The following is a 10,791-nucleotide window of genomic DNA, read 5'->3' on the forward strand; positions in this document are numbered from 1 at the left end:
TACTTGATGTATTAATATTTTTACTCAAACGAATAATATATGCCCTGTATTATTTTTGAGAGCTGAATGCCGTCATTAAAAGTCCCTGGAACTAACTGTCAGATGCACGCGTTCACATAACATCAGTGTCCTGTCTGCGGTATAAATAGAGCACAAATTACTCTCTCCAAGCCATTATATCTGACGTTACGGTATGGTAAGTGCAATGCAGCAGTTATGTTCTTAACAAGACTGCTGCTTTTATGTGTTACAACTGCTTGTATAGGGACAAATATTTTTGAAGATGTGGGTGAAGCCAATCAGAAATGCAAAGTGTACACAATCACTCTTCTATATTAGGTAGCCACTGTAGTGCAGTAGTAAACATAAACAAAGCACAATATAAAACACAGAGAGATTTTATTACTAACAGTGATGATTACAACAATAACAATAACAAATTCAATATTGATGACAACTTTAACAACAACCCAACAATCCAATACTATTTTTGATGCTGTTATTGTTGTCACAGCTGCCCCTGTCACCATCGCTTCAAATATTACTATTTTAACTGACATTATCACTTGCATCATTGTTTCCATAGTTACAGAGAAGGAATATTTACCAACACGCATTAACATCTGCAAAAAGAAGTATATTATTAACTGTAGCTATATAATTAAACATATTTGTAGCTAAAAATTATTAAAATAACCCCAACATAGTTCTTTTTACGAAGATTCTAACATTAAATACAGATTCCGCTTCGCATCAGATTTGTCCTAGCTGTATTTGTTGGAAGCATTACATTTTTATGTTTTGTAAATTGTTCACAACAAGTGTTTAAGACATTGTATACATAAATTACATTTATTGATTTTAGATTTATATTTATATTGTTTTTGCCTTTAGACAATGAATTTTGGAAGCAAGATCTGCATTTATTGTTCTCCTACCCCAAATACTATTTTTTCTCATGTTATATTTAGGAAGAATACAGAAACACAGCTTTTCTGAATCCATATAAAAAAAAAGAAATTAACATGTGTCCAAAAGCACTTAACGTTTTTACACCATGCGTAAAGATGAATGAGGCCTTACCTGGACCTATTTTACAAGAAGACTATTCATTGTTGTCAGAAATTCCTAGTTCCGAATGTTAAAGGATTTTATGTCTGTTTGTTTTCCCCTTTAGTATGTGTGTTTGTTTTATTTAGTTTAAAATTTCATTTGAATGCATGTTTATATAGGGTTCATACACGGCTCTAACTAGTGTATCGCTACTATTTACCCTGGCTGGTTTTGGAGTTAAATACATGAGTGATCCAGGCCAGTGGATCAATGTTTTCCCATGTGTGCCATGTGTTTATTGCTATATTGTTTTGTATGTTTTTATTCCTTTGTGTTTTTGTTCGGACTGGCTAGTAGTGATCAAATTCTCTTCGAGTTGTTCTTAATTTTAGAATAGTAAGGCTTATTTATCTACTTTTATCGTCTCTACTGAGGCTGACTGTCCGCCTTATCTATTCTTTCCCTTTCGTATCTTTCCTAGATTCTCTTTTCTTGCTCTTTCCCGGTGACTTTTATTCCTTAATGAACAACGCTTCTGAGGGAGTTCTTGGCGTTGACGCTGTTCGTTTTTTTTTTTTGGGTAGCTATTGGTGTTTCAGTTCCCTGTCTTGTTTGGGTTGATCTTGTTGTTGGTACTTCTATTTGTTGTCCCACTGATGTGTCATCTATGGCTGTTGTTTCTTCTATGAGTGATATTTCCAAGCTGGTTTGAATGATATCAAATGTTTGCTCCAGACTGTTTGAGGTCGGTGAAAAGGGGTTGTATGCTTCTCCTCTCTTTTCCTGTATTCTTCTCGCACATGGTTTTGCTTTTTTCATCGTTGGCGACCTGGTCTGGTCAGCTGACTCCCATTTCCATTGTGAGAGGCTTTCTGTACTGTCATTTTGAGTCTGGACTTCTTGCTCTGATTCTGGGTTTGATGCTAGTACTTTCTCCGTTTCGGCATCTGTTGTTGTTATGGTCTTTGGTATTGTATTGGTTAATACTGCTGCGTATGTCGTAGGGATTGTATTTGAAGGCGTATCTGCTTCCATGTTTTGTGTGGCCTGTTGCAGTGCCTGCTGCTGACAGTCCATGGGAAGGTGGCCGTTATTCCCATATTTATAGCATTGTATGTGGTTCTGGCACCTTTTGTACCACGTTTTTTGATGAAACCCATAATGTAGAAAAAGGGTCGTATCTTCTTCCTTTAGACTTAAGCCTGTTCCTATTGTCAGTTATATATACATATTTCCACAAACATTTTACTGAGGTAAAAGTAATAGCAAAGCATGAATAATGTAAGGTGTTACTAGGTGCTCCTTACTATTAAGCAATTCAAATATTTTATAAACTTAGTTGATTGCTATTTTTGATTCTTTTATTAACAATAACTAAACAACATTTATACATGATACATATTTTCTATAGCGTTTCCACAACTTTAATCCTGCAGTCGAATCAGAGTGGATGACTAATGAAATCAAATGTTTCTGTAAACATTTAAGTTACTTTTCATCTTACAAACAAACTGTAAATGTCTAATAATCAGGTGACTAAGTAATTAACGAATAACAACGTTTTGGTTATTTGATCCTAAGTGCGTTTTTATCCAGGTGATTTTCAGAGCAGTATCAAATTATTCTGTATTCATCACTCAGAGTCCCCCATAGGCATAATCCTAAGTAACTATCTTCCTTTTGATCTTATCATTGGGAACCATTTCACATAAACATGTAAAACATAATCTGTCTTCCACAAAATACGCTGTGACGGGTTTGATAAGGATAGGATAGCAGTAGATACTTGACTTTAGACACAGCAGCTGACTTTTTTAAAAGTAGATTTATTCCATTTCTAAATATTTGTCCTAGTTCAGCTCACTCGTTTGATAGTCTAAACACTTTTGTTTATTACAAAGTCTAAGATTAATACTTTTTATGCTACATATTCACATCACACAATATTTAGTTTTAAAATTGAAAATGGAGCACAAATTATGAGATTAAATTGAGATTAGTTCTCAAGGATTTTCTGCGACCTCTGGATGAGTTTGAGAGACGCATCATCTGCTTACAAGGTCAACATATAGGGCTGATACCTTTCGATGGCGATTTGTCCTTGAGGTATAAGGAGAATGGGACTACAGGCCAACATATTGAAGACAAACCTCCAAGAGAGGACGTCCTCGGTTGGAAAAATTGTACAATCTTGCTTTTACGAACGAGTTTAATCTTTGAAGATTTCATATACATATTATACAGCAACGCCATTACTCCTTTTTGTGAAACAAATACTATTTTGACAATCAGGCCAGCTTCCTGCCATAAATGCTCAAATCTAACTGAGCGGTAAACAATTCGAAAGCTTGTTATGCCATACTGAACTATAACTGCAGAACAATCGGTCCGTAAATTAAACAATCAATTTAGAATAACAAATACTCAAATCGCAATATAAATGCCATAAAGAACGGATTGAATATAAAACCCTGGAGTCTCGCAATTACTTAATACCATAGTTTTTGCACACCCTGCCATTTGTAGACTCGCACGATTTCTACTCAAAACGTACCCATGTTGAAAAGTACATTGACCGAAACGTGATTAATTCAAACTGTAAATAAACGGAAACAAACCGAAGTTAAAAAGGTATGCATGCATGCCAACACGCACCAAGGCAAAACCGATTTATAAAGATAAAATTTACCCTATCGAAACGTTACTATACCAAAACATACCCGACAATTGCGATTTATTAAACTAAACTTTATAATAACATATTATGGAACACTTATATTGCACTTCCTGCAGGCAGATAAAAAAGCAAGTGTATTGCTATTTGCATAAAGTAAACCATGATAATTTGCTCAGTTTAGCTTTATCCTGATGGTTAATGCAGTTGATTAGCTTCAGTCATTATTGAAAATATAAGTACAGGATGTTACGAAGGCTCTTTTATCTGAAAGTTCATAATCCCGAAACATTTTTTGTGCAAACATTATCTCTTCCAAAAATTTAAGCATGAGATCCATTGTTCTGAATGTTCGGAAGTTCGAATAAGATAGGTGCAAATAGATCCGATGGTTTATGACTTCGAATGTAAACGCTGAAATGTTCACAAACCCTAAAATTCGTTAGTTAAAAAGGTATACAGGTTCATTTGTCGAGAACTATTGCTAGAAAAGTTTCTGATTTCATTGAAAAAGAGTCATAAATTATGATTAATTGGATAAACGATATTTAAACGATACAGGTATGTATCACATTTAATTAAAACCTCGATATTGAATCTTCTTCTTTAAAAATGGAGTACTAAATGCAAGCTCAAATAATATATTGGTTCTATTATTAAAGTAATCTTACAGTTACATCAGTTATTGTTTCTCAGCAAATGGTACTCTTTTAAATCTTCATTTCATCACAAGACATAATGCGGCAAGGACACAAAATAGTACTATGAGGAAACAAAAGATCAAAAACATTTTCTTAAACATGTAAGGCTTTAAGAAGAATAATGGGCTTTCCATTCAAACGCAAACCATTGACAAAAATGAACATTACCTTTAATAACAAAATCGTTTTATAATTTGTCCAAATTTGCAAATGACTTTTTAAGATAAACTAGAAACGAGTCTCAGAGACACGAAAGCTTTCATCCGTGGGCATTAAATGAAATAAATATTTGTTCAATCAAAGATATATTTCTTGCAATCAGTATAAGTATAGAACTGACACAAATATTCTAGGCTGACCTTTGAGCTTCGATTCTGATCTTAACCTCGGGTACGCAGACCTAAGTCTGGGACACGACACATCGTCTCTCAAGAAATACATTGGTGTAAAGTTTCATTACAATCCCACAGTTCATTAAAACGTTCTAAATCGGACACAAAAATCCCTCCATATGTCCTTGAACCCTGTTGATGACCTAGACTTTGGAGCGACAGGCCTGGGTGTGTTAATTTCATCATTATCCTTATGCTAACATTTCATCCTCGTCTATGATGTTGAGACTGTATCCATGAAATTGGTAAACATCACATCTCCTAGTGAATATACACTTTTGTATACAGTTTTGTTGAAAAGTTATAGACCTGACACGAACAACCCTATATTGTCATTTGAACCCCGCTAGTAACTTTGTCCGAAGGTCTGTTCGGTTCCCGATACACACTGTCTAGTATATATATATATATATATATATATATATATATATATATATATATATATATATATATATATATATATATATATATATATATATGCAAAGTTTCGCCAAGGACAGTGCAACTACTGAAAAGTTATCTACCGGACACGAAATGAGGGACAATAAATACTATAGTTTGCCACTTGGGTAAAATAATCGCACTTGGCCGACAATGGGAATTACCATTAACATTTTGAAAATGCTGCACTTTGTGGAAAATGGAAATTGCATGTTAAAATGTCTTTTGGTTTAATATTCAATTTCTCTCTCTCTGTGGACAAGGTAAATTTCTTTTAAACATGACATTTCCCATTGTCCTTTGAAAATAATTTCGTCTTAGTACTAAAATAGCCTTCTGGCAACAAAGAGAAATGTAACGTTACATAAGACATTAAACGTAGGGAAAGGTTACATAATGTTACAGAAAGCAACAAAAAAATTCATAAAGCAGGGGCTTAGATGCATTCGCATTTGACAACAATACTTGCACAATTAAAGTCTTTAATACAGTCTGACTTATTTTTTTTAATCTTTTTTATTTATGGTCCCAATAACACATACATTGTACATTTGCAGAGTACGTTTGGATTAGACATTTAAACAGGAGGCCGTAAAACATCACCATTGGTCATGTTTACTTTGCTCTTCACGTGCGATTGTTTGATATTTACACCTCCGTCTCAACAACGTTTATATGATATCTGAGGACGGCAAATGGTTTGGTACGTCACCAAGGTATTTGTTTAATCTGTATGTACGATTCTATACAGGGACACCTATCGGGTGTCTGTCAAAAGAGCCAGAATGTATCTTATATAGAATGTTGCACAAAAGGTTTTGCTATTGTTTAGGGCAGACAGATTTTAAAAAAACACAAAATAAATTGAGTATTATTTCGATTTAGAGATAATGACGTTCTTTTCCACACACATTTTCTTTCTTGTTTCTGTTTTACATTTTGACATGAAACACATTTGTGTAGTTAAATATCATACAATGTACAAGTTCAATACACACTTTATTGTACATATAAAATAATATTTGTTCCATAGGAATACAACAGGATGAGAGACCTAGTGGAGTTTGTAGGGTTGTGAGGAGTGTCCGACATATGTATGTGGAGCCGCAAGGGGCTGATACGAGGAGTATAGGGACACTGATAACAGATACTTGACAAGTCTGATCCTGAGGATTGCTATGATAACAAACATCAACCGATACTCCATGCACCGTAGGAATCGGGTATGAAGTATATGGGCATAATAGTTGAGTACTGTTAAGTACTGACACAAATTGGGGGTCAAAGGCAAACCTATCAATGCATTAAACTTGGCAATGGCCAGCTCTGAATTTTGTTCCATAGAAATACCTCAGGAAGACAGACCTGGGGCAGTTTGTTGGGTTGTGACACCTGTATGTGGAACTGCAAGGGGCTTATACGAGGTATAACCGAAACTCGACAAGTCCTATCCTGAGGATGCCATGCTAACAAACATCAGCCAATTCTCCATACAGGCACTATAGGAAGCGTGTGTGAAGTATGTGTGACCTAATAGTTGAGTATATTTAAGTACTGACACAATTTGAGGTTCAAAAGCAAAGTTGTGAATGTACGAACTTGCAATGGCCCCCAGAACAGAATTGGAACAGTATGCTATGCATAAACTGTTCCAAATAAATGACTTGGTGAAAGGAGGGGACGCGGATGGTTATTTCTTTCCACATATAATGTTTTTAAGTTAAATGCAGCGTCGACACTGAAAAGCACACATCTCTACAGGCATCCCGGTTGCTACATGACTGCCTCAAACAACTGGACAAGGCTCGATTACATGCTCCAACTCAGTCATCTGATTGATCTAACTTGACAACATATCTAATTTTAATTACTAGCTTATTTAGTGCCTGGAATGACATCCTGTATGGGCCGAGAAACCCTAGTAGACAAAGAGTGACCCAACAGGGAACATCTTCAAGTCATGATGGAGAAAGCCAAAAGGATTAATTCAGAACCCGTGGCGTCACCACTCCTAATACCTGGGCTATGCAAAATGTACCCATTTGGCACCAAAAAATTAAAACACTAGAACCAAATTTAGAGGAGCCTGCGCTATCTGTGTATGATTCAACAACACCACTGTTGTTCCAGTTAGTGTCCGGAACATAAGAAATGCAGTTGAATTCCATTGAAACCACAGCCATATTTTCATATTTTCATGCCTGGTGACTTGCCTATATTTATCTAGAAACGGTAGTAATGTTGGGTAATGCAACTGTAAGGTCAACAAGTAACATTGCAACATTTGTTTATTTTCCAGTTGATAATTTTAACTCTACATTGTCCTAATGTTGCAATACACGTGTAAAGCATGACTTTAACTTGGTTAAAATTATATGCAGTCGGTAAGGTGCACATTTCGAAAGTGAAGCATGTGTTCTGCCATGTAATTTCCATATTCAATAAATCCATAATTTAATCCACAGTCTCGTTTGTAGCTTGAACTAAAAACAAAACTAGCAAATAAATGTATCGAGAAGGAAAATTTTAAATACTTAAATCAGAGTAATATTCACGTGTTTTTAAGGAAACGGTTTTTCCCAAATGAATTGAAAATATGTTTGTTTCACGTTATAAGTGAATTCTGACTCATTAGAAACCCAGTCGGTATGAAAATATAGAATCGAGGATCAAACACATACCGTGGAGACAAACCATATTATTCTTTCTTGACAAAATGATCATGTACCGTCATCAAATATCATTTAAATTTTGAGGGTACGTCAGTGAAATTTATTGTACTTCATATGCAAAGAAAGGATTGTAAATTATCCGACGATCAAATTTTACAACAAAATAAACATAATGAATGATAACATTTAAGGCATCCTGTTTAAATATCGGAATCCCAAAGATCTCAACAATTGTCAGAAATGTGATTTATTGAGACCATAAATAAAAATTATCGTACAGTATCCACAAAGCCTTGTTTATGAAGTACTTGGGGGTAAACATTCTAAAGATAAAGCTTGCACCGTATTCACAGTCTAACAATAACATAAAGGTAAAGAGGACATTTTCATACAATAATTGAAGATTGCATAACAACCTATTATGAACGTATTAAGATCATTGTTTAGTTTTAAAATATTTAAGGAAGATAACATCTTTCTAATAAGATATTTAATTTACTTGAGTTTTGATCATATATGAGAATCATATAAGACATTAAAACGTTTCGACCTTTTAACAAAATATACGGTAAATTGTTTCTTGAAGTATAAAGTTGTAGAAGATCACGCGAGACATTTGCAAGGCTAAATTATTTTAGCAGCATTGAAAATAGAATTTACAATATTTTTTTATAAAATTTGAATATGATAAATTCCCATCATTTTATTTGACGAAACATATTCAGATGTCAATATCATTTTTAAAACCTGTTATTCTTACATGCTTTAGTATTGGTTACAAGTGTCAGGAAACAGAACACACATGTGTGTCCCTATTGAACAAGAAACGCAGACTTTTACATTTACTTATAGGAATGTATTAGGTATGAAAGAAATGTATTAAGTTCATACATAATAATTAGATTTTACGTCAATAGAAAGAATATAGACCACGAAAATGAAAGACAATTTGTTTGAGGTTATTTAAAATAATTTTCAAGTTAATTGTGATTAAGCTAATGACAGAACATTTACCTCTTCAAATAGCATTACCAATATTTATATACAGAAGTGCAATTTGTCGCCCTGCAATTATTACATGAAGAACATAGCAAACTTGACAAATGGAAACAGACCAGGTATCTTGTGTAAATGTCGAATCCAAGCATTATCAACATAGATGCGGCATATTCTTTATTGTAACCATACAGAAATCTAGCAAAGATCTTGAATTTACAGATAGAAAACTCGCTAATTGTGAAAACTTAAACTATGAAATCACTTTAAAGTTGTATTTAAGATTTCGCACTTTAAATCTAAGTTAAAGAATAATGTCGAAATTACAACTGGAATCATACCTTTGCATCAAACAGTGTGGTGGGGATGGGTAGGGGCCCTTGAAAATCGAAACCTTCTAACCTGTATTTAGTCAGTAACTAATAGTAAGCATTTGACAAAAATAACAAAGTGACACATATGTCTACATTGTAGATAAAAAATAAACAATACATCTTGACATAAACAACAGTGAAAATGTCATCACAATCCGTTACGAATATTTTGAGATAAGTAATTCTTTAATTTGGTCGCTTTTTTACCTGACTTGATAATGCCTTGACTTCGGTAGGTTTGCATTTGATTGTTTTGACTTGATATGTTTTCACTTGAGTGCATTTTGGCTTGAGTTCGTTTCACTTTAGGTACGATTTGACCTGTTACCCAGTATGTGTGTACATGTATGGAATGTTTTGGAGACGAATTAATACTAATATTATTCATGATTGAACTGTAAAAAATATGTGGGGTTGAAAAGGAGCGTTAAGACAGACGAATAGATATAAGAACACCAGGACGAAAATAAATACAGCATTTTCTTTTTAAGCGATTTCTACTTGTGGTTTATTTTTATTGGATTTTTATTGTTGACCCTCATCGAAATTCTTTTGCGGGTTGTAAAGGTATTTTTGGAAAATTATGTACCCCTGACCTGGTTAACATCTGAACTAATTGCAACGGTTTACGAAAGAATACATCAGAAAACCGAACGTTCAAGTTAGAGCTGACATGTTTCTCATATATTCTTTCAAGTTTCGAAGTGGTTTTTTTTTCTTCCTTGGCGGATAAAACCCAAACTGGAACATCGCTGTTATGAAAATCAACCTGAAATGTAAACATTTTGAGCACAGGCAGATGATCGTGTGAAACTGGATAACGCCTGTAGAACACTGTTATAATAAATAAATACGGTTGTGTAAGCTGCTGTATGCATTATATTTTCCAGGCAGCAGGTATTACGAGTTGTATGAATTGACAGACTGACAGACAGGCAGGCAAGGATAATACTAAGTACTAAATGTGGATTCGTGATGGAAGAAAATAAAAAAAGAAACAATAATGTACTGGAAGCAAGAAATATAGGTATTTGGCGAGGAAGTGAACAACTTCCTGAAAACACAAACATACAAAAATAAAAGGAAAGGAATATATCAATCAATCAATCCTCTCTGCGCCGTCTGGTGCTTGAGACGACAGCAAGGGAGCACCATTTTGGTCTGTCGGCTGCTGTTATAGGGGCGGTCTGCATGGTGAGGCCTCTGGTCTTGAGTTCTCGCTCCACGGTTCGGCGCCAGGTCTCTTTGGGTCTGTGTAGTCCATCTCAGTGTCACCCTTGGTAGTCAGTCAGGGGGGCATTCTACAGACGTGGCCGAGCCATCTCCAACGACGACTTGCAATTGTCTCAGCGATGGTGCTTGCGCCCGCTCTGTGCATGAGTATGTCAGTCTATATGAAATGGAACATTTTTATTGGTGCTTAAGCAATCAAGTTTACAATCAAAAATACATAAAAGCATCATTGCTGAAATCTTTTAAAATTGGTTG

Source organism: Sinohyriopsis cumingii, chromosome 6 (genome assembly GCF_028554795.1).
Source record: "Sinohyriopsis cumingii isolate HCF-2022 chromosome 6, ASM2855479v2, whole genome shotgun sequence".
Taxonomy (NCBI): domain Eukaryota; kingdom Metazoa; phylum Mollusca; class Bivalvia; order Unionida; family Unionidae; genus Sinohyriopsis; species Sinohyriopsis cumingii.